Source organism: Mauremys reevesii, linkage group 1 (assembly GCF_016161935.1).
Source record: "Mauremys reevesii isolate NIE-2019 linkage group 1, ASM1616193v1, whole genome shotgun sequence".
Lineage (NCBI taxonomy): Eukaryota > Metazoa > Chordata > Testudines > Geoemydidae > Mauremys > Mauremys reevesii.
The window spans coordinates 236,824,987-236,850,564 of record NC_052623.1 but is presented as its reverse complement, the minus strand read 5'-3'; the positions used below and the strand labels follow the sequence as shown (position 1 = coordinate 236,850,564).

The 25,578-nt window shown below is 42.1% G+C and overlaps 1 protein-coding gene across 5 annotated transcripts in view; it reads right to left on the bottom strand.

Moving 5' to 3' along the window:
• Positions 1 to 25,578, bottom strand: part of SHISAL1 (shisa like 1) — a 280,247-nt gene that overhangs the window by 105,118 nt on the left and 149,551 nt on the right. For all 5 annotated transcript variants that reach the window (XM_039519539.1, XM_039519534.1, XM_039519540.1 and 2 more), the window contains one exon: positions 20,732 to 20,881. The gene's annotated coding sequence lies outside the window, so the exon portion shown is untranslated. The remainder of the gene's footprint in view (positions 1 to 20,731; positions 20,882 to 25,578) is intronic.

Below are 25,578 nucleotides of genomic sequence, written 5' to 3'. Positions count from 1 at the left end.
ATATAAATGACATTTCTATAGTGAATTTAATCTAAAGACTTCAAAGTATTTACATTCATTACATGCTACCCTACCCTTCTGAGGTAGTTAACTATTCATTGTTCTGTTTTACAGATGGACATTCCTGGTTTTATCACCATAATATGGATGGTAGTAGCTGGAAACCCCAATCAAGATCAGGGACCCTGAGTGCTACACAGTGTAAACAAAAGAATCCCATCCCAAAGAATTTACAAACTAATTTAAGACAAGATGCAATGAGCAGGTGCAGTAAACATTCAGAAGGAATGGGGAAGGGCATGTCTATCACAGGGTGTGACTGGAGCTCATTTAAATGTACCCAAGATGGTTATAATCTAGCTAGAGTCCCAGAGCACGGAAGCTATGGCAGTGCAGGTTTCAGCACGGGCTGTACAAGCCCTCCTAGAACTGTGGGTAATTACTCCGGTGGCTGGCTTGTGCTGAAGCCCATGTCACTATGGCTTCACTGCTCCAGGACCTGAGCTAGCTAGATTAAAACTAGCTTGGGTGTGTCTACACACACTCCTATCACACCCCATGATTGCAGTATAGACATACCCCTAGATTCACACCTCAGTAACTATTTCTTCTGGAGTCTGAATATGCTATGGAGCACATTGTAGGGAAACACATCTTGAGGTGTCACAAGAGGTTAGTGATGAACTTCAGTCATTAGGGTCTGACTCTGATCTCATGCTGGCTAAGGCACTGAAGTTACACCTGGGGTAAGCAAGATTTATATCTTGCCCTTAGTCATTCTGCTGAGGGCTTGGCTACAGTCGCTAGTTACCAAGCAATAAAGGAGCCCCGGGCACACGAGCTCACTCCTCGTCCATACTGGCAAGGCAGGTTGAGCGCTCTGTCTCCGCAGCTACAGCGCTGCTGGTAATCCACCTCGGTGAGTGGAATAACATTTGCTGCACCCCTGCTGGAGCGCTGTGGTGCCAGTGTGGACGAGGTGTTGCATTACTGTGCTCCGATCAGCCTCCGGAAACGTCCCATAATCCCCTGAAGTCAAGTGGCCACTTTTCTCATTATTTTGAACTCCTGTAGGAATGCGGATATGCCATTTGAAAGCTCCGTTTCTGACAGCCGGCTGCTTATCTGCTGCGAGACAAAGCAACCATTAGTGTGGAATGCTGTGTGTGAGAAAGAGAGAGGTGAGGAGGAGGGGAAAGGAGGCCTGCTGCTGTCTGAACTTACAAGACAGCATGCTGACATGCTCTCAGCCCCCCAAAAACCCACTCTCTCCCCCCACATACACATAACACTCCCTGTCACACTCCATCCCACCTCCCCCCATTTGAAAAGCACGTTGCAGTCACTTGCATGTTGGGATAGCTACCCATAATGCATCATTCCCAATGCTGCTGCAAGTGCCGCACATGTGGCCACACCAGTGCACTTGAAGCTGTCAGTGTGGACAGACTGCAACGCTTTTCCTACTGCGCTCTACGAAGGCTGGTTTAACTCAAAGTGCTCTACATCTGCAAGTGTAGCCATGCCCTTAGATTACTAATTATAGTGGTAGTTTCTGTGACAGACACACTGTGAAATGGACTTAAACCACCAACTCATTTCATATTGACTGCCAAACTAGAGACGTACCAGCACCTCAGAAGTGGAAGTATGCAAAGACCATTCATAGCTCTCCTGAGCAGGGTGCTGGAACAATTTTTACAGTGGGGGTGCTGATGATGGAAACCATGTATTTGGGGTGTTATTACTACCTCAAGCCAGTGGATGCAGCAGCACTCCCACCATCCCTAGTTCCAGTACCACTGTCCCTGAGCCATCCAGTCCCCTCAGCTTCAGGAGCTGTATTTCCTCTCACTTATACCAGTGTAGCTCTGCTGCTTTCAATGGAGTTAATTGTGATTTACACTGGCGTAAAGGAGATCAAAATTAGGCCCACTGTCTTGACTTCTCTCACCACATGATGGCTCTATTCTTTTGGTAACTGAATTCTCTCCTATCTTATAAATGGCTATGCAAATTGTACCTGTAGTATAATTGATATAAAATCCTATCAAATCAGGGTACTGGTGTTTTACACCCACTCCACACAGTACAAGGGAGTGGAGAATCTAAGCTTAAGTATTTTTGAATGTCGTCTTAGGGCCAACTCCTTTGGTAGCGTAAACCAGTGTTGTTCGGTTGACTTCAGTGGAGCTAAACTGATTTATACCACCTGAAGACCCGGTCTTTTGTATTTGGGGAAATACTATACACCTCAAATCCTTGCTTAAAAAATTGCCCCTGCTTCCACTGAAGTCAATGAGAAAATTGCCATTGATGTCAATGGGAGCAGGATAAGGCCCCAGGCTAGGGATCTGAGTTTCAGAGGTTCTGAGCGAAGGATGCTTTGAACATTAGGTCCTAAGTACCTAGGTCACTATTGTCTTGCACCTTGTATAATCATTTGCTCCCATGCAAAGTGAGTGCAAAGTGGATGTACAAAGCAGAATGGCAGCATTTCACACCCCTTTGAAAAAAGTGAAAAAGCTACACACAGTGCAGGGCAAGAGTGAATGAGGCCCTAAAGGTTTTAAGAGCAATATTAACAGACACTTAATACTGCTGTCAGCTGAGCTCACGCATGGCCTCTTTTAAAGAACACAGCCTTGTAGCTAAGATGTTTCATTAATTAGACAGCATAGTATTATGGTCAAAAGCAGCAAAATAGTAAATGACTGAGTTATGTTAGCTGTTCTTTGACAATAGCTCACACAGTAAGCAAGATAAGGAATAAGGCTATAGAGATAAAGTGAAAAGAATATGCTGCTTGCCACAAATTCAAAATACTGAATGTGTCGTGATAAATGATAATTAAACCTGCTTGGACATATTTAAACCATATGGTGTGACAGTACATAGATCATGAAGCAAAAGGAAACTCCAAGCCTTCTATTTCCTGAGAATTGTTATTTTCCCAGCAGGGTACATCCTCCTCCTCCTATCTCCTATCTCCTATTTGTAATTAGAACCAATATTTTTAAATGCTCTTTTCATACTAAATAATGATGGATGCTTTAATTTTGGGAAAATTTGCTGTAGTATATTATATAATGACATTACTAGTATTTTTTCTCTCTCCTAAACTATGTCCCCCTTTTCCCCTCAAAATGGGTCTGCTGGTTGCATTTCTGCAGCTACCAGTCCACCGTAAGCTTTTACTATTTATTGGAAAATACATTCTTAAGGTTTGTATTACTCCAATTTTTATGGCTAGACACACAAATGGAAAGCTATTATGGAGCAATATCAACTGAAACATTATTTTAAGTCGCAAACACGCTTAAAATTTTTGCTCTGTAACCATCATGGAAACCTGTGGGATGAACATGAAAAATATTCGGCTAGAACAGACCAATAGTCCATCTAGTCTGATGTCTTATCTCTGACAGTGGTTCACCCAAGATGCTTCAAATATAGGCAGACCAAGTTCCTGATCTTGGTCTTTTGCTAAGTAGTTGGAATTGGGATCACAGTGGAGATGAACTTCTGAACTCCAGGAGCAACCATGGTCTATCCATATATCTAAGGCATATATATGTTGCTAATCACCATAAGATCTAGGGCAGGGGTTCTCAAACTGGGGGTTGGGACCCCTCAGGGGGTTATTACACGGGGGGGGGGGCTGCAAGCTGTCAACCTCCACCTCAAACCCTACTTTGTCTCCAGCATTTATAATGGGTTAAATATATAAAAAAGTGTTTTTAATTTATGCGGGGGGGGGGGGGGTTGTACTCAGAGGCTTGCTATGTGAAAGGAGTCACCAGTAAAAAAGTTTGAGAGCCACTGATCTAGGGGGTTTGGTAGCAGCTAATGGCTGATTTATGTGGAAGCAAAACTGCCCAGGTGTCTGATTCCTTCCTTTCTTACAATGAAAAAATGTCGCTAACAAAACTGATTTGCCAGTATGACATCCCAGGATGCTCTGAAAGGAGTTTAAATGTTGTGTGTGCTGGCAAGGAGAAACAATTTCAGTGTCAGAGAAAGAATAATATGGGTTTTGTCCTGAAGCTACACAAAGGTCAAAGTCTTGGATTTCAGAAACTCTAGATTCTCATCCCTGGAAGGGTTCTTGTGTTGAATGTGAGCTAGAGGTATAAAATCAGGGTATGTCTACACTGCAATTAGACACCTGAGGCAGGCCAGTGTCAGCTAACTAAGGCTCCTGGGGATCAGGCTAAGGCACTGCCTAATTTAGGTGTAGATGTTCGGGCTTGGGCTTCAGTCCATGCTCTGGGACCCTCCCGCAGTTAAACAGCCCCTTAACCCAGGGGTGGGAATACTACGGCCTGTGGGCCTCATCTGACCCACCAGCCATTTTAAGCCAGCTCTCGAGCTCCCATTGGGGGAGTGGGGTCTGGGGCTTTCCCCACTCCGGTGTTCCAGCCAGGGAGCAGGGTAGGAGGCCACTCCAAGTGGCTCCAGGAATCAGTGGCATGTCCCCGCTCCGGCTACTACACATAGGGGCAGCCAGGGGACTCCGCTCTGCACGCTGCCCTAGGCCCCAAGTGCCACCCCTGCAGCTCCCATTGGCCAGGAACCGCAATCAATGGGAGCTTCAGGGTGGTGCCTGCGGACGGGGCAGCATGCAGAGCCGCCTGGCTGTGCCTCTGCATAGGAGCCGGAGAATGGACATGCTGCTGCTTCCGGGAGCCACTTGAGGTAAGCGCTGCCTGGAACCTGTACCCCGATCCTCTCCCCATGCCCCAACCCCCTGCCCCAGCCCTGATCCCCCGCCCACCCTCCGAACCCCTCTGTCCCAGACCGGAGCACCCTCCTGCACCCCAAACCTCTCATCCTCAGCCCCACCCCGGAGCCTGCACCCCCGCACCCCAATGCCCTGCTGTTCTTGGTCCCAGCCAAGAACACCCTCCTACACCCCAAACTCCTCATCCCCAGCCCTACCCCAGAGCCTGCACCCCCAGCCAGAGCCCTCACCCCCACCCTCACTCCCCCTCCCCACCCCATCCCAGGGCCCCCTCAACTCTTCATTTCTGGCCCCACCCTAGAGTCCGCACCCCCAACAAGAACTCTCACCCTCTCTCACACCCCAACCCCAATTTCGTGAGCATTCATGGCCCACCATGTAATTTCTATTCCCAGATGTGGCCCTTGGGCAAAAAAGTTTGCCCACCCTTGCCTTAACCCAAGCCCGAGTCAGCTGGCACTTGCCAGCCACAGGTATCTAACTGGAGTGTAGACAGACTCTTAGAGACTTGTGCTGAGCAGGTGAGGCTTCACACTGGATGAACTGTGCGCTCCCTTCTAATCAAGAGAGATAAAGCAACACAAATGGCTGGATTTACCCTGGCTGGTGTGGGGGGTGTATACACATTTCACCCACCTGCCGCCTGAACTTATGCATCCCGCAGGCATACTGGTCATGCCACCTTTCTGACCAATGTGCATTGTTGTGGCCCATTATTCTGGATGAACGTCCCCAATGCTTTTGTTGGCTTATCTTCTATAACTTCATCTCCCTGTAAGATCACTGGGCCCAATATAAGTAGAAATGTTTTGGAGTGGAAGATATTTGTTAGTTGGGTCAATTTAATCATTTGCTTCATTTCTGAGTGAAGGGCAGGTACTAATGGATGCACTAGGAACTGTCAGATAGAAAGACATAGTGAGTCAAACACAGAGATTCTAATATTCTGGAACTGAACACTGAACTACAATTTACATGTTTTTACTAGCTTAAATTTATTGTAGACCATAATACTGCATTAAAACTCCTAACATTAAATGAGATTCCAGTTCACCCCTGAAATTATCTAAACATTTTCATTCTACATGACAGATCTATTGAATACTGAAAAAGAGTATAGGATTATAAATGTTGACAATACTGTGACTCTTTATATGTTTTGGTAGACTTTCCTATTTATTGGGAAATGCAGGATCAGATTGTTGATTCTATTGTTGACATTTTCTTTTCTATCAGTGTCAATAAAGCCCTGAAAATATATAGAGGCAACAGACAATAAAAAGGTATTCACTTCCTGGTAGCATAATTTAAAAAAACCCAAACAAGACACTCAGCTAGACAGCCCTACCAGACAAGCTCTCCAAAATAGAGTACATCATCTCCACTGCCACTTTGCTTAAGTAAATCAGACCAGCTGGTGATCTGACCCATTAACTCTAATTGCATAAATGAAGCGTCACTATACAAAACCACTTTCTAGAATCATTTAAAGGATACACATATGCCTCATTTTGTCCTAAGGATATCTCCATGGGATGCTGAGTGCATATTTTATGCAGAATTATACCATTATAATTATACAATGGTGAATCCCTTCCATAGGTTTGCATTCCCTCACATTTTACTGCATAGTCAGTCAGTATTATAACCATATACATTTTAGGACTTTTTCAAATAAAATATGCTCCTATTTGAATTACAGTAGCTCCGTGGTTCTCAACCAGGGGTACGTGTACCCCTGGGGGTACGCAGAGGTCTTCCAGGGGTATGTCAACTCATCTAGATATTTGCCTAGCTTTACAACAGGCTACATAAAAAGCACTAGTGAAGTCAGTACAAACTAAAATTTCATACAGACAATGACTTGTTTATACTGCTCTATATACTGAAATGTAAATACAATATATTCCAATTGATTTATTGTATAATTATGTGGTAAAAAGGAGAAAAAGAAGCAATTTTTCAGTAACAGTGTGCTGTGACACTTTTGTATTTTTATGTCTGATTTTGTAAGCAAGAAGTTTGTAAGTGAAGTGAAACTTGGGGGTTCGCAAGACAAATCAGATTCCTGAAAGGGGTACATTGGCCTGGAAAGGTTGAGAGCCACTGCAGTAGCTTCTAAAGGCCCCACTGGATTAAGCTCTGTACATGTACATTTTAAGGGCTTGTCTACACTACTGGGGTTACAGCGGTACAGCAATGGTGCCACAGCTTTGTTGCTGTAACCCTGTAGCATAGTCACAGAGTATAGCCATGGCAGAGATTTTTCCCCTCCCTATAGGAACTCCACCTCTCCACGCAGCAGGAGCTAGGTTGACAGAAACATTATTACACTGATGTAGCTCTGTCTACACCAGAGGTTAGGTTGGCTTAGCGACAGGGCTCGAAGGTGTGAATTTTGCATGCCCTGAGCGATGTAGCTATGTCAATCTAGATGTTTAGCATAGACGAGGCTTAAGACACTATCCCTGCCCTGAAGCACTTACAGGACATGTCGACAGGCAGGCAAAGGGCGTGTTTTCATCTTCATTTTACAGATGGGGCCAAAGTCACGCAGGAAATCCATAGCAGAGTTGAGAACTCAACCTACATCTCTTGAATCCCATTCTAGTGCCTGAACCACAAGGCCAACCTCCCTGAATAATTTCTACTCTCAGTATTCTCCCAGCTCTAGTCATGGCAAAGTTACTAAGCCAAGGAAGGCTCTTCTCCTGTGCCCATCAGTACAATACTCTCTGCTTGGCCATTACTGCAGAACAGAGTTAGATTCTCCATTCCCATAGGAGCAAAGTGAGCTGCTTCATTACTATTTATTATTGGTATGATGGTAGCACTTAGGAGCCCCAGTCCTAGCCTAGGACCCCATTGTGTTAGGTGCTGAACAAACGTAGAACAAGCCAGTCCATGTCTAAGCTTCACTGGCATTGCCAGTAGCTGAAGGGCTCCTCATTGTTAACAAAACCAGCTGTGATTAGTGTAAGACTTTGTGCACACACTATATGTATATACTTATTGCAAACTACCTATGAGGAGCTTTCCTGTGTGAATAGACTGGTGAAACCACCCGTGTTCCTGTGCTCAGAAAATGAAACGTCTTTGTTTGGAAGCGATTTATCACACCGGAAAGACAGCTTTTTTGCTTTTAGGAATCCTGTGCTCTCTGAGAGATTTTGAATGTTTCTTTGTAATTACATTTCCTTTTCTTTTCTTTCAGTCTCAAAGATGATTATTGGGTTGGAATAAAGAGTATTGTTGAGATCATTTCCACCCCTCAGATAAACAGATATTCAAGTAAAATACAATATATTTGACATTTTGACTGAGGACTTACTAAAACTTACTAATAATAACCCACCTGTATTATGGACAAAGGAGAAATATTTTTGAAGGATCAAACAGCTGACAACCATTTTAATTATTTGTACTGTAATTTTGACAGAAACCGTAAGAAGTTACTGTCTTACACCTTTCCGCTCTTTAAGGTATCTTGAAGAACAGAGGGAGAGTGAGGGAAAAGATTCTGAATCAAGAGCAGAAGATTTATTGGAATATTCACATTCTGCTTTAATTAAAAAAATGATCTGGCTATAGGTCATCCCATTGGGATTCTAAATCCAAGAAACCAATGAGACAAAACCAGACATTTTGCTGTGCACAGGGATTTTGTGTAAATAATATTGTCTGATCCTTTTAAAAAAAATGCGTGCAAAGCCACTATTCTTCAATCACACACAGAAGGTCAGAGTCTGCCGCCCTTATTCATACCAAGTAGTACCTTCCCCACAAAATACTCCTATCAAAATCAATGGGCAAGATTGCCACCTTTACTCATGTTAACTAGCTTCTTCCTTTGTAAGTAATCCTGCTTACTTAAATGGAGTAAAGGTGGCAGAATCTGGCCTTGAGGCATGAGACAGGATGGTAGCTATGACAAAGCAAATCTGAGTTACTGCAATAGGAGACACAGTTCAGTACAGCAAGGCTCATTCCGATGCTCTGTTGGGGAGAGGTGATTTGTCTCTTTAAAATGATTAATAAGCAAGTGACACACATCAGTTTTATTGAAATTTTTTTCTGACAACACACCCTAGGAAGTCTGTTACCCACAGAAAATTAAAAACTCATAGACTTAAAGGCTAGAAGGGATCACCAGATCATCTAGTCTGACCTCCCGTATGTCACAGGCCACCTACACCACCCGTGCACTATACCACCTAACAGAAATGAGACCAGAGTAAATGATACTAGATTAGACTATTATGTGCCACAGGCAGAGAACAGGCGGGACCGAGGTGCATCATTGTCTGAGCCCCCCCCCACATACACAATGGCAGGGAAATGATTGAGATGCACCCAGATAATCCTGGCAAGTGCCCCATCCCACACACTGCAGAGGAAGCTGAAAACCTCCCAAGGTCACTGCCAATCAGACCTGGGGGAAAATTCCTTCCTGATCCCATACATGGCAATCAGTTAGACCCTGAGCATGTCAGCAAGAACCAGACAGTCAACCACCTGAGAGAGAGAATGCTTGGTGCTACCTCAAAGCTCTGGCCCACCCCATCCAGTGTCACATCTCCAACTGTGGCCATTCCTGATGCTTCAGAGGAAGGAGACAAAAAACCCTCCCAGAATTCAATGGTCAACAGCAGCTAAAGCAGTGGAACCAGCAAAACCTTTCCAGGTCCCAGCTACAGCAAGGACTGGCCATCCAGGCTTACTCCCTTAGGAGTTTGAAAAGCTAAGCATACCGGAGAACAGAGAAAAGAGAGTGGGCCAGCTAGTCACCTCCAAATAGCAATGAGGTGAGAGCTAGTTGTTTTCTAACAACACAGAAGGGGATATATAAGGCTGTGGGGTCTCTGGGATTATTGGTGGGAACTGTATTTTTCTTATGTGGCCTGTTGTTTTTATGGTGAAACTTGCAACTTCTGTTAAAATCTCATTATTTGCTCACTTCAGAATATAAAGTTATTTGATAATCGTATATCACATTTCAATCTGTTGTTTTATATGAATATGGCCCTGTCTACACAGAGCAGCTATAACTGACACAGTGCAACTGAAAACCCAGTGGCCCACTACACTCGGCTCACACCATTGCTGAACGCAATGGGGGCCGAACTCACGTTAGCAATGGCAAGAGGTTTTTAGACGATTCCAGTAACGTAGGTAGGGCCTTACAGACAGGCTGGGTGCTGGAATCTTATCCTTTTTCTAAAAAATGCTCTTTCCGGGAGCTGAACAAGAATATTCTCATCTTGATGTGCATGCATAATTCCAATAAATGCTAAGAGAGATTAGCTAGCAGCCATATTACCTCAGACTGAGCTGTCCTCAGATCTTGAAAGCAAATCAGGGTCAGACCTAGTCAGTGCTTGGATGGGAGACCTCTAGGGAATACCCAACTACTGTGGAAAATGTGTTAATGGTTCAGCAGGTGACAGTTTTCCCTTTGCATCAGTTTTAAACAATGACTCAGCAGGCTATTAAGGGACACTGGGCAACAAGAAGAAGTGCTGTCTTTTGCATGAGATAGAAAATCAAGGCCCTAGTCACTTGTGGTCACCATTAAGAATATCCTTGACCTTTTTTTTTTTTTTTTTTTTTTGCAACCTAATCAATTTTGGTATCCTCAGCAAATCTCATGTCCACCTAAGCTCCACATGTCCAGTTGTGGTTTAACTGGATAACCGTCCCCTCAGCCTGTTATAATCTGTTGTCCAATACATGGGTTCTCAACATCCAAGGTGGTCATGGGGGATCATGGTTACCCTCCCTTTTTATGGCTAGATGCGAAAAGGGGTTTTGAATTTATTTCTGTTGTAAGGTGAGGTCACATTACAGAGAAGGTTGAGATCCATTGGTCTTGTGCTGCAGTGTGCTGTTAAACAGTTGCTTTACTCCATTCCTAGTGGTGAGTGAGTTAATTCCTACATAGAATCACTTGCAATGTGCTTTAGGATCCTTTAGGATCAAACCCACAAATGTATGTTAAAATTGTTTACTTTAAGTCTTTATTCTTAAATTACTTTTGGACAAACCATCTATAACAGTGGAAGATTCAATATATATGAACTATGCCTCAAAAATAATTAGGTAAAATTTTGAGCATTGACCCTCTTACTATTTGCATGGACGTAGCACAGTGAATCCTAAAAACCTGCTCTTTTCTCATCCAGCAGTACTCCTGAATTGGGAATAATAATCAATCCGAGAGTTTTCTTGCTTGAAATAGAATAATGTTCTAAATCACTTGCCAAAAGAAGAATAGAGAAACTGTATCTGCATGTGCATGACAAGTAAAGACTGTTAATTGTTATTCATTTTAAGAACTTCATTCCCAAAGATTCCATTAAATCCCTCACATAAAACCTCATTTATGCATCTGGTTCCTCTCTTTTAAGCAAGTGCAAAATTCTATCATCGTGATCCCATTTTATTGTATACAAAATGAACATGATTACTAACTTATACAGGAAATCTAACAGAATTAGAGAATACAACATAAGAGTAAATGACAACAATGGGTCCTGTGGCACCTTAAAGACTAACAGATGTATTGGAGCATAAGCTTTCATGGGTATTTAAGGTGTCACAAGACTCATTGTTGCTTTTTACAGATCCAGACTAACACGGCTACCCCTCTGATACTTGACACCATGTAAGGCACTGCATTTAGCCGTATGGAAGAGTAAATGAGTTTCTCATGGTTCCGTTTGCTACTCTCCAAAGGAACAAAAAATTATTAGCCACTTATTGTAGTGTTCCTGTTTTGCTGAGGGTGTCTTGTAAATATTAGTACCTCATTTGGTATGAATTACATTATACCGATCCTATTACATTTGTTTGGTATTACTGTGTGGATGCCTTTTCTGTCTCTGTGAAAATTCTGTGTGAGTGGAGGGTTCCAGAGATCTGTTCTGAATTAGTTTTTCTTTAATGTACATTTTGCTTTCACATTCCTGCAGTGACAACTGAGACACAATTTCCTATGGATTAAATGTCTGAAAGAACCAAATCATTCTTCATTAGACTTGCATACAGTAAGTCTCTTTAAACATGCAGATACCATGATGATAAATGCTGTAGAGAGAGAGATTAGATTAGATACAAGCAGAGATGGGAGAACACATGGAAATGAAAAAACCCAAACCCATTTTTGTTTTTGAAATTTAAGTCACAGAACCACACCTTAAATAAAAGAAAATCTCTCATCCACCTCCCCTCAAAACAACAAAATATAAGCTCAATCAAAATGTTTTGGGACTCATGTTCTCCAAGATAATGTGAAGAACCCTGTATGCCATCACAAAGCTTAATCTTACTTTTTTTTACTCATGAGCTCAGCAGTGTTGTATATTGAGTAGCAGCAGCAATAAGCAACATGGCAAATGTTGTAATGAACAAAGGGCAGGACTGAAACCGCAGGAGAAGTGTTAGGGGCACAAAGTAGGGCTCGTGTGTGAGGAAGAAAATGAGGAGAGAGGGAAGATGTTAAAAAGCAAAAGAAAAGGGCAGGGAGTAGATGTGTGTGCCCAGAAGCAGCTGGATATGTGCCACATAGAGGCTTGAGTGTAAACAAAATGGCTTTGGAGTGAGACGCAACTGAGGAGAGAAAGAACTGGAGGCTGACAGAATGAAAACAAAATTGCAGGGGGACAGGTTTTTCTGAAACAGAGAGACCATTCTGGAAGGCAATGGTGCGTGAGTGAGTGAGACAGACAGACAGACACCCACTGGCAAAGTGTCCCCTATTCTTTACAAACTATTGTCACCTCACTCCTGCCAAACTGACTACACCAAACACAGGGCTTACAGGAGATTTATCCATAAGGAGTAACATGTAAGAACATCAGAATGGCCGCACTGCGTCAGACCAAAGGTCCATCTAGCCCAATATCCTGTCTTCTGACAGTGGCCAATGCCAGGTGCCCCAGAGGGAATGAACAGAACAGGTAATCATGAAGTGATCCATCCCCTGATGTCCATTCCCAGCTTGTGGCAAACAGAGGATAGGGACACCATCCCTGCCCATCCTGGCTAATAGCCATTGATGGACCTAGCCTCCATGAATTTATTTAGTTCTTTTTTGAACTCTGTTATAGTCTTAGCCTTCACAACATACTCTGGCAGGGAGTTCCACAGGTTGACTGTGCATTGTGTGAAAAAATACTTCCTTTTGTTTGTTTTAAACCTGCTACCTTTTAATTTCATTTGGTGACCCTTACTTCTTGCGTTATGAGAAGGAGTAAATAACACCTCATTATTTACTTTCTCCACACCAGTCATGATTTTATAGACCTCTATCATATCCCCCTCACGCTGAAAATTCCCAGTCTTATTAATCTCTCCTCATATGGCAGCCGTTCCATACCCCTAATCATTTTTGTTGCCCTTTTCTGAACCTTTTCCAATTCCAATATATTTTTTTGAGACGGGGCAACCACATCGGCAACCACATCGGCATGCAGTATTCAAGATGTGGGTGTACCATGGATTTATATAGAGGCAATATGATATTTCCTGTCTTCTTATCTATCCATTTCTTAATGATTTCCAACATTCTGTTTGCTTTTTTGACTGTCACTGCACATTGAGTGGATGTTTTCAGAGAACTATCCACAATGACGCCAAGATCTTTCTTGAGTGGTAACAGCTAATTTAAATCCCATCATTTTATATGTATAGTTGGGATTATGTTTTCCAATATGCATTACTTTTCGTTTATCAACGTTGAATTTTATCTGCCATTTTGTTGCCCAGTCACCCAGTTTTGAGAGATCCTTTTGTAGCTCTTCACAGTCTGCCTGGGACTTAACTATCTTGAGTAATTTTGTATCATTTGCAAATTTTGCCACCTCACTGTTTACCCCTTTTTCCAGATAGTTCTGAATAGACACTTATGAATATATTGAATAGGACTGGGCTCAGTACAGACCTCTGGGGGACACCACTATTTACCTCTCTACATTCTGGAAACTGATAATTTATTCCTACCCTTTGTTTCCTATTTTTTAACCAGTTACCACTCCAGGAGAGGACCTTCCCTCTTATCTCATGACAGCTTACTTTGCTTAAGAGCCTTTGGCGAAGGATCTTGTCAAAGGCTTTCTGAAAATCTAAATACACTATATCCACTGGATTCCCCTTGTCCACATGCTTGTTGACCCCCCTCAAAGAATTCTAGTAGATTGGCGAAGCATGATTTTCCTTTACAAAAACCATGTTGACTATTCCCCAACAAATTATGTTCATCTATGTGTCTGACAATTTTGTTCTTTACTATCATTTCAACCAGTTTGCCTGGTACTGAAGTCAGGCTTAGCAGTCTGTAATTGTTGGGGTCACCTCTGGATCCCTTTTTAAAAATTGGCATAATATTAGCTATCCTCCAGTCATTTGGTACAGAAGCTGGGATGCACCTATTGATAACCTGCCAGGCGAAGTTAGGGCTGACACAGCTTGAGTGTCTGAAAGATTGGTGATGCTAGGGAGCTGATACCCAGCTACCACAAGACTCTCTCTCACTGGAGGCAGTGGGTAACAAGGTTCCTTACAGTCCTGGAGCCCAGCTGGGGAATTCAGGGGCGATATCATCGACTCAAAGCGGCTAAATAAAAATCCTTGTCACAAGTTTAAGGTCACATACTTCATTAGAAAAAATGTATATTGTTGACTTGACTGAGGAAGCAAAGACCATTTTAGAATATCATGAATCTCTATTGAACAGTTCATTTTCAGTCACTATGAATATTGTGAATGCATTCATATCTTTGCTTTGTTATGTTCTTTTTCCAGCAGAAAATCTTCAGGAATATATATATATATTAAAAAAGATGTAAAAGACTTAAGTAAGTTGTCTGAAAGGGAGATAGTATGTTTTGTTATTATATGCAGAGCTGGTAGCTCTGCCTATTACTAGGATTCTCCGACACTTCCCATTTTAAGAGCCTGTTTTCAGTTGCTTATAACTTTGCCAAATTTTAACCATTGGAGCTGCAATTTTCTACAAAGGAGGTCTGCCTTAGGCTGCAATTTTGTTTTTTAAAGTTTCAGCCAAAACAGTCCAACCATTTCTGAAAATGGGATTAGGGAAAAATACATTGTTTTGCCAAGTTAAAAAAAAATCTTACAGCTGGTGCTTTGAGAAGTTCTAGCACCTCTTTGCCTTGGACTAGGGATATACCCTTTGTTGGTCCCATGAATATTTGCCTACGTTTTGCCACATTATAAACTTTGGGGAAAAAAATCTCAGTTTACCTGCATGCTCAAGAGAGTCTTGTTACAACATCACAGTTAAAAATCTTGAAAGATTCCTTCTGTACTGAGCATGGTTCAGCCCAGGGCTGCAGGGGCTAAGCAGAACTTTCCCTGTGATAGATGTGCTTGGCAGAGCAGTGACCCTGTCTCTCCTGTTCTCTGAATGACCCCCCTTGCAGGGGCACAGGCAGCGTGGAAGAGAAAATGGCCTGACTTGAATGCAGAAGGCACAAGAGCCAGGGGAATGGAGATGGGGAGGAGAAAATTGAGACAAAGAGCCTGGGGAGGGATGGAGACTGGGACTGGATGCTGTTGGGAGGGGGAAGGATAAAGAGAGACTGGGAATGGCTTGGCAAAGAGCCAGGATGAGAGTGGGGAAGGAGCCTGAGATTGGATAAGGAGTGTGGTGAGGGAGACTGGGACTGGGAGCCAGAGAAGAGGAGACTGGGACTAGTATGAGGAGTCAGGTGTGAAGTGGAGACAAGTCTAGGACAGGGACAAGTTATTAGGGACAGCAGAAGGGGTCAAATTTAGACCTCAGCAGAAGCCAGCCTCTCCTCTAGAGCCTGGAGTGGAAGTTAGGATTCCCAAGTCTCATCACTGACAGCAAACATCCATGAAACTGGCATGGTGTGTCTCTCAGTCCCCTCTAGTGCTGGTCCCCAGAGAGGATGACAAACTTCTATTGCTAGCTGTTACTCCCGTAGCTCCGGTGACAGAGGTCTGGGTTATGGATCAAAAAATTCCAATCCTGCTGATGACCATGTGAGCATCAATATGATGCCACGTGATAGAATTCCTGTTTTCTTCATTTGCTTTTTATTTTATTTTTTTAAAAAGGCACTTATACCCAATAAAACCACATTATAAAGGTTACAAAATAAAGCACTCAAAAGTTAGGAAACACCAAAATTAAAATTATCTGACTCCATCCTTCCTTGCAGGAATATGGACTTCATTTTCAAGATGAGTCTTTTCCCCCTCTGAATGCTATGATCCTGTATTTCTTTAGCTTTAGCTATTCTGTTTGTCACACACCCTTGTATCCATTTGAATATTGTACTGGGGCTGTATTTATCAAAGTGATTTTGAAGAAAGCACTCATCATGATCCTCAGGCCCTGTCAAAGTTTTCATTCTATGATCTTGTCAAAGAACTCTGAGATGCATACAGTCACATTATACTGCAAATACATATACTGAGCCAGATTTTAGTAGGTGTAAACTGGCAGGCCTCCATGGTATTCAATGGAGCTATGGCAGATTTACACCAGGTTAAGGATCCAGACCTTCCCCTTGCACATGTGTTAGACCTTTTTTTCCCCTTCAAAAAGTTATTGTTGTTTTTGAGTTTCAGCTACAATAAAACCGATATTTACAAATGAAGGCAAATTGCCAGAAAGGTCAAAAATGCAAGCATAACAATGAGAAGGCATGTGATCAAGTTTAGTGAGCATTAGTAAGTAATATAATGAGCCATATATTATTAAAAAGTGTTTTTATACCTCATTAAATGTTCACCAGCCTGTAGCATTATGAAGTAAGGAATGCAATTCTTACTTGCTCTTCTTTAATACACTGGTTAGCATGTATGTGTCACTGCTCTCTACTGGTTAGAATCAGAATGGGATCAACTGTGTGAGTTATAGGCCTTGGTACGAACAGCTAATAGACCTTCTTCTCTAGCTTCAATATTAGAAGCGTCTGCATATAGAACAAGAAGAATCTGAATTCATAGAGTCTAAAGCCAAAAGGGATCACCTAGATCTTCTAGTCTGACTAGCTGCATAACACAAGCCATAGAACTTCCCCCAAATGATTCCTGTTTGAACTACTAAAGCGTATCTTTTAGAAAAACATCCAATCTTTATTTTAAAATTCCCCACGATGCAGAACCCATAGTAAGTTGTGTCAATGCTTAGTTACCCTCACTGTTAAAAATGTGCACTTCATTTCCAGTCTAAATTTGTTTAGCTTCAATTTCCAGTGTTAGATCTTGTTATATTTTTCTTTGCTACATTGGGAAGAGACCATTTTCAAATTTCTATTCCCCATGTAGGTACTTCTAGACTGTGATCAAGTCACCCCAATACCTTCTCTTTGTTAAGCTAAATAGACTGAGATCTCAGAGTCTATTGCTATAAAGCAGGTTGGCTAGTTCTTTAATTATTCTTATGGCTCCTCTCTGAACCCTCTCCAATTTACCAACTTCCTTCTTGAACTGCAGACACCAGGGCTGGCTCCAGGCATCAGCTGAGCAAGCTCATGCTTAGGGTGGCAGATTCTAAGGGGAGATATTCCGTCCAATCTTAGGGTGGCACGGCTGCCTTTTTTTTTTGCTTGGGGCGGCAAAAAAGTCAGAGCCAGCCCTGGCGGACACAGTATTCCAGCAGCAGCCCCACCAGTACCAAGTACATAGGTCATAGCCTCCTTACTTTTAGTCAAGATCTGTTAAGACGCTCCCTTTTCCGTCCTTTGGACCACCACAAAAAGGCCGGATGCTTATGAGTTTCTAAGCACCAATGTGCTATTTATTGGGTGACCTCCACCAATTCTCCAGTACAACTTTGTGGAACAGCATACAATTGGAAGTAAATTCCCTCCTTAATCCACCCTCCCGAGAGGGAGAGGGCAAGATCTCACCATCCTGAGATCCTGTATCCCCCTGATCCCTGCCAACCTCCCCACTTTTGCACTTCCTTCCTGTTCTTTATCCGTTCCCAGTTGATTGCTTTCATAAACTCATCAGCCTCCTGTCTAATTAAGCCATTGAACATCTATCCCTGCCCCCAATTAAATCCATTCCAGGGGGGGTAATAGCTGGTAACATGGTGACCAGAGTGTTGAGTCAGCTCTGCATTCCCAACATGCTGTCACAACATCCAAGAATCACATTAGCCCTTTTGGCCACAGCATCACACTGGGAGCTCATGTTTAGCTGATTATCCACCATGACCCCTAAATCTTTTTAAGAGTCACTGCTTCCCAGGATAGTCCCCCTTCCTGTAAGTATAGCCTGGATTCTTTATTCCTAGATGCATACATTTACAACTGGCCATAGTAAAGTATAGAATCTGCTTGTGCCCTGCTCACCAAGAGATCCAGATTGCTCTCCATCAGTGACCTATCCTCTTCATTATTTACCACTCCCCTAATCTTTGTGTCATCTGCAAACTTGCTCAGCAATCACTTTATGTTCCCTTCTTGGTCACCATAAAAATGATTAACAGTGTAGGGCTAAGAACTGATCCCGGCTAGATCCCACATTCTCTTGATGATTCCCCAATTACAATTACATTTTTATATCGGTCAGCCAGCCAATATTTAATTCATTTAATGTTAATTTTGTATTATTCCAGTTTTTTAATTAAAATGTCATGCAGCACCAAATCAAATGCCTTACAGAAGTCTAAGTATATTACATCAACACTGTTACATTTACCAACCAAATTTATCATTAAAAAATGATATCAAGCTAATTTGACAGGATCTATTTTCCATAAATCCATGTTGATTGGATTTTATTACCCTCCTGTAATTCTTTTATTAATTGACTCCAATATCAGCCACTTTGTTATTTTACCCAGGAACAATATCAGTTCTATCCCCATACCAGTGAAGTTCTGAGTGGCCATGGTATGCAGCTATAATATCAGTGAGGAATTTGTAGGTAGTTACAGGTTTAAATCCTTCATATTTTTGAAGGCTGAAATTTTCAGACGTGTCTGGGGGAGATAGGTACCCAAATTCCAATGGATTTCACTGGGCATCTAATTCTCTTAGGCCCTTGACAATCCCAGCCAAAATGAGTATGACCCTTAAAAAATTGTATACATACTGAATTCCTGGCAAGAAAACAAACTCAACTCACTGACGTACAAACATGAGACACAGAATCAATCTTTGGGATTAGGATTTCCAAGAGGACAAACATTTGGGTCTACAATCCTAGAACTAATCTTAGTATTTAATCAGGACAAACTCCTGGACAGCCTAAACCATAAATTCCTAGAAGGACAAATATTCTATACATGATGGAATTCCTAACAGAACTGCTTGGCTATACAGTACATGGCCATTTGTCCTGATGGAATTCAATATTTCTTGTTAGTGTGTCCATAAGTCATGTACTATGCAGCTAGACACATCTGTTAGGAATATAATTACTGATGAGAGGAACCCATACAATATTTTGCAGGACAAAATTTAGGGTGATATCCTGTTTGGAATAAATTAATAAGATTAATTTCAAAACAAACCCTGGATGACAAATATGCGGGTTAAATCCCACCATGAGGAAAATGGGTAGGCCATTCAAAAAAAAAAATTTCCAGTCAAATTCAAACAAGACCAAAAATTCACACTGATGCTTAACATTGCAGTTGTACAATTATGCTGGCTATTCAGCAGATTATGTCAAAAGAGCTCCAGATCAAAATAAATCAATATAATATAGATCTTGTCTGCACACACAAGGTTTCACAATTTTTTTTTTTACACGGATTTAGGATACATCTACATAGCAGGTGAGGGGGTGAATGGCAGCTTGTGTAGACATTACCCATGATAGCTGTACTCTAGGTAGCTTGCTAAAAACAGAAGTGAGGACATGGGCAGTGGGTGAAGCTTCCCCTGGGGGAGGCTAGCTCCTTGTCATAACTCTTCCGCCCACAGCCCTGCCCACACTTCACCGCTGCACTGCCCCAGGCCCCGCTCCCACCACTCACCTCTTCACCCCCCGCCATGAGTTTCCCCCTTTTCTCACCTCCTCCCCTGCCTGCCTGCTGCTCACTCACCTGCTGCTTGCCTCCCCCGCCAGACCTCCCCACCCACCCAACCGTATTACTGCCGCCCCTTATTATACCCACCACCCATGAGTGAGGACACCACGGCGTGGGCTTCAGCACCTCTGCACAAGTGATCACAGACTCACAGGGGTCAGACTGGCTTGTACAGCCAGTGCTGAAGCCCATACCTCAGTGTCTTCACTTTTATTTTTAGCGAGCTACCGACTGTACAGCTAGCAGGGCATGTCTACACAAGCTGCAGTGCAGACGAACCCTTAGTTCAACTGAGGCAAATCCCTGTGTCAATATATTTGAATAGGTTTACATCTGGTTTATACTGAGTTAGCTTAATTTGAAATCTCAATCAATGTGTCTCCATTATAAGTCAATTTAAGCATGTGCGTGCAGCTGTTTGCAACAGCTTAACTAAATATATTTAAACACTGATTTTAGTAAAACCGGTACAACCTGTGTGTGTAGATGATGACTTAAAAAGGAAACATACGTATAGGAGATAAGTGAGAGCTACTTCTTGGAAGGCACAGTTCAGTTTCATGCGACAGAGCTGAATTCGTCTTATTGTGCAAATCTATGAAGGCATGAGCGACAGGCGTATTGGAGTCTCTCTCTTATTACCCTAGTAGTGATCATTCATCCTTTAACTGTCTTAATTTATCCAACTGGTTCTTCTTTTTCTCTGTCTTTCTGATTTACAATAGAAGTGTGCTGTATTCACTGATTCCTACAATGATCCTTTTTCTTACACCCCTATAGAAAAGTAGCATTCCAGTATACTACCTTGTGTGAATTATCTTAACCTATCAGACACTTGCAAACCACCAGTTTTTATTGTCAGAACGTTTCCTTGAGAAATCCTAATGCATTAAAGAGAAAAAAAGGTAATAAAAAGAACAGAGGTTTGTAGTGTGCTTGAATACCTTATCTGCATGTTCAAGTCATGCTCAGGGAGTGGTTTTGTTGTCCTATTTCCAGCTGAAGATTTAGGCCATGCAATGGGAAACAGGTTGCTGATTCTGATCTGCTTTTAATTCTGCACCCGAGCTGCTAGTCTTCATTTTCTTTCACATCTGAACAGATAGAGAGGAAAATATCAGACAGAAAAGGTGAATCCTACAGCTCTAATACTGTAGAGGGGTGGTTCTTAGTATATACTTCCATGTATTAGTTATTATATATTTTATACAATTGTATATTTTATTTTAGTTCAAATGCTTGAGTGCAGATGCAAAAAAAATGGCACAAGCACAAAAGATGTTCAAAATACAGAACTTTTATCTGGGTTAAATATTCATTTGCGTGAGTGCATTTCAATGAGTTGCAATAATTATTAATTGGAATGAATGGGAAGCAATGGGAGCTGCTGGATGCTCAGCACCTCTGGAAATTAGGCCATTTATTCAAATGCCTATTTATAGTCTTAGGGCTGTAACTTTAAGCATTCCTTTCTTAAATTGTAAGGGCATGTCAACATTTGCCATTTAAAACGGAAAAAGTCTCTCTTTTGAGCAAAAATCAAGGGAGCGTCTACACTTGCCAATGACTTTTTGTGCAAGAAGAAAACCACCTCCACAAGAGGAGTACAGCTCTTACTGGTGATACTTTTGTGGTGATGTGCTCATTTATCATCTGGCCAAGTGACAGTGCCTGCATCATGGAGCAAATGCTCCTCTGCTTGGAGCAATGCTGAGCTACTGGAGCTGATCAGTGTTTGCGGAGAGGAGGCTGTACAGGGACCCAGGATGCCCTGTGATCACCGCCCCCCTTCCCACATAGGGTGACCAGATGTCCTGATTTTATAGGGACAGTCCTGATTTTTGGGTCTTTTTCTTATATAGGCTCCTATTACCCTCCACTCCCATCCTGATTTTTCACATTTGCTATCTGGTCACCCTATTCCCACAAGACCCATTGTCAAACTGGAGAGAGCTGCATGGTGGGATACCTGCCCTAGAGCACAGCTCTCATCGTTGATGGAAGTGCTGCAAATATAAACACTCTCTGACACCTGTGGAAGTGAGTACACAAACCAGCACTTTTCTTTCACCGATTCACTATCACTGCTGAAACTGATAGTGCAAAATCTCTGCAAGTGTAGACATACCCTTAGCTGCTAGATAACCTAGATTGTAAGTGTCTTGGGCAGGGACCATGGGTGAAATACTAAATGCTGGCCCCACTGAAGTCAATGGAAGTTTTGCCACCAGGGGCGGCTCCAGACCCCAGCACGCCAAGCGCGTGCTTGGGGCGGCATGCCACGGGGGGCGCTCTACTGGTCACCGGGAGGGCGGCAGGCGGCTCCGGTGGACCTTCCGCAGGCGTGCCTGTGGAGTGTCCAGTGGTCCCGCTTCGGTGGAGCCGCGGGACCAGCGGACCCTCTGCAGGCACGCCTGCGGGAGGTCCACTGGAGCCGCGGGACCAGCGACCGGCAGAGCGCCTCCTGCGGCATGCTGCCCTGCTTGGGGCGGCGAAATGTCTAGAGCCGCCCCTGTTTGCCACTGACTTCAATGGAACCAGGATTTCACCTTCTATCGCCTCTATGTTTCCACAGCGCTTGGCATGCCATCAGCAAATCATAATCACACATCTATATATGAGGGATTATTCACTTGCTGAGAGCAGGGCTGGAGGATGAGGTAATGTATTTATTTATTTCTCATTGTAAAAGAAATGCTATGTCATCATCATAACATGGCCAACGATGGAAACACCATCAGCTGGCAAATGCATTTATATTAAGTGCCCTTTGCTGGAAATATTTAGTGCTTAAAAATACCCTAGCTATATTGATGGTGCACCATACCATCCAATTTGCATAATTAGAAATGGAGCAGGAGATTGTGTCTAGGGAGCTTCTGATGTATATTCCCCTAGAAAATTTTCCACTGGGTTCCTTCCCTTGGAATTTCTTTAACATCAAATTACCTGACACTTTGCACAATCTAGTGTATTTCACAGACAAAACATTTGCTTTTCAGAAATATTTTTATGAGCCCAGCGATCAATCATCCTTGGGAAGAATGATTAAATAATCTCTAGAAAAGGGGTTGCTCTCCAGCCAAGGCACAGAAATCTTCCCTATCCCCCAACCACACCTCCCTTCAAATTACAGTGGAATTTTAACAAGATACTCTCAGGAGCCCCTTCCAGCATATCGCTGCAAAAGGCATCTCATTACCAATCCCTTGTGCTAACCAGTTCTACGCCAAAGGGGGGTGTTCTAATAAAAGGTGATTAAAACGGTGTTTAGCTGCAAGCCAAGGCATAGTGCTCTACTGCTGCACATTAATGGATCCATACCGGATGACCTTATATTTTGACAAGGTGGGAACAATTTAATTATTGTACATGTGTTATAAAAACTGTAATTTTCTCGCGCACAACAACAGCACATTGAGTTTGTCTTTAAAACTAAATAATGAGATAAAGGCCAGTCTCCAGTGCAAAAATTAGTATAGTCACTTTCAAAACACTCAGAGAAAGAGATGCAGACAGAACAGCAATACCAAAAAAAGAGAGGGGAGGATGGGGAATTTATATGAACATTTTTACAAGGACTAGCAGCAGAAATATAAGAACAAATGATTCGGAGAGACAGAAATACTAACCCCGTTGAAGTCAATGGCAAAACTCCAATTGATTTTGATGGGCCCGAATTTCATGTAGAGACATTAGCAGCAGTCCAGTGTCTTGTCACCATACACTGTACCAACCAGTTTTGTTCTCTACCTTAATCATCATAAAAAGATGCTTAGTCCTGGAAATCTATTTCTCTTCCTTCCCATCTTCTGGCATATTGAAGGGACTTTGCTGAAAGGGTTACCCTGCACACTGAAGTTCTACTCAGTAGCTGTAAGATACATGTATTATTGGATACTAACTAAAGATGAGTGAACATCTACAGATATACCACCAAATTTTCAGAAGTGTTCTAAGGCCCTACTCTAGCAGAGCAATTTTAAGATCACATTAAAGCCAATGGAGCTACCCAAGTGCTTAAAGTTAAGCACATAATTAAATACTTTGCTGGGTTGAAGCCTAAATTTGGAGGCCCAAATTGACACCCTTGGGTCTGATTTCCAGAGATTCTGAGGACCTGCTTCTCCCAAAAGCATGTCTGCTTATCCCAGCCAGACTCAGGATGTGCCGAGTTGTATGAAAACACGTGACATGCGTAAAAATGAAACAAAGATGGTATCAAAATATTTTGAATTTAGACATCAGTTCGGGTTTTATTTGAGGGTACTTAGTCTTCAAAACATGGCTGAATATACATATAATATAGCAAAATAAACATAAAGGGACATTCAATATCTCTACTTTTAAATGGGGAGGCAAGTAGTGCTAGGGCTAACTGTGGTTAATCACTTCTACAAACTCAAACTCTTATAACAACTGGACTTATGTAATCAGAGAGCACGAGCAATGTGGCATATTTATGGAAGTTAGCCAGAAAAGACGAGGCAAAAAAACACTTTAAGAAGGGGACTATTTTACAGGCTTAAATTTGAACCTGATTCTGCAGTCTGTGGAGCATGTACCGCTCATTGAAATTAGTGGAAGTGTTCCATGCAGCAAGGCTGCAGGAATGGGTTAAACTTTTGAATACTTTATTTTTATTGGATTTGTAGCCCATATCACAACTTTGATGCACAATTTCCATGCATGATTTATCCCTGTCATACAAGACAAAAATTTGCACACTAGGATCTGTAAATCTGTATTTATTCATGCCATATATAAGCAAATAAAAATGGTCTCCTCTAGGCTTATAGAAACTTTTTAATTTTAAGAATAACTGAAATGTCACTAACAACAAAAACAGCATCCCAAGCCCGGCACCCTAGAGTCACCTGCCCCTAAATCCAGCCCTGGCCTTCAACTGGCATAACGTGGTGTAACGCCTGACTTCAGCAAAGAGTGTGGCCCACACTTTGTAATCTTGAACCTAATTCAACAGCCATTAAGTGAAAATATACAATCTCATTGTTAATGAAATCAGTACTAACTGATTAACTACATTCTTTGATTGAGGGAGTCAGGTAAGCATCCAAATTATACCTATGTGAATCAGGGTATTCTATTAACTAAATTCTAAAATACTATGCAATTCATTAGAACTAGTCAATTATTTAAAAATGTTGGGCCTGATCTGGAAAACCTTACTCATAAGACTAAATTGCTGGACTGCTTATCTTCCCCATTTCTCCAACCCCTTCAGTTCCAGAAAGTACACTGTGTGCAATAGTAATGTGAATTTATTATAATTTACCCTTTAAGATAATAAAAACTAATTGGTTCATCTCCAGCAAGAGTTATAGATCCAAAAATTGGAAAAATGAACTAATTTTGATTGACTCTTGCTAGTTAGTGTCTTTGTTATATTGGAATAATTGTTATTAAGGGACTGGACCATAATTAGAAAAACAATTGCTTTTATTAGGAGGGATTAATTAAAACTATAGGAGCAGAAGAAACCAGTTCAGATAAGTTTTCACAGAACTCCACCCACACAATTCTCTAGAAAGAATATTAACTTATATACATTACATCAGCAGACCAAATCACCATTGGTTGATCATTGATCCTGAGGGCAGAACATTGTTGCTTAGCAACTTCTCAGAGCTGACTTTTACAATTAACCCTTTTGGGAATATCACATACAGCAACATCTGATTTTTTTTTTAAATAAGCAAAGCAACAAAAACAAAAGTACACAACCCTTCCCCCTCCTTGCCCTCACCTCAGAAAATAGAAGGCTACAATT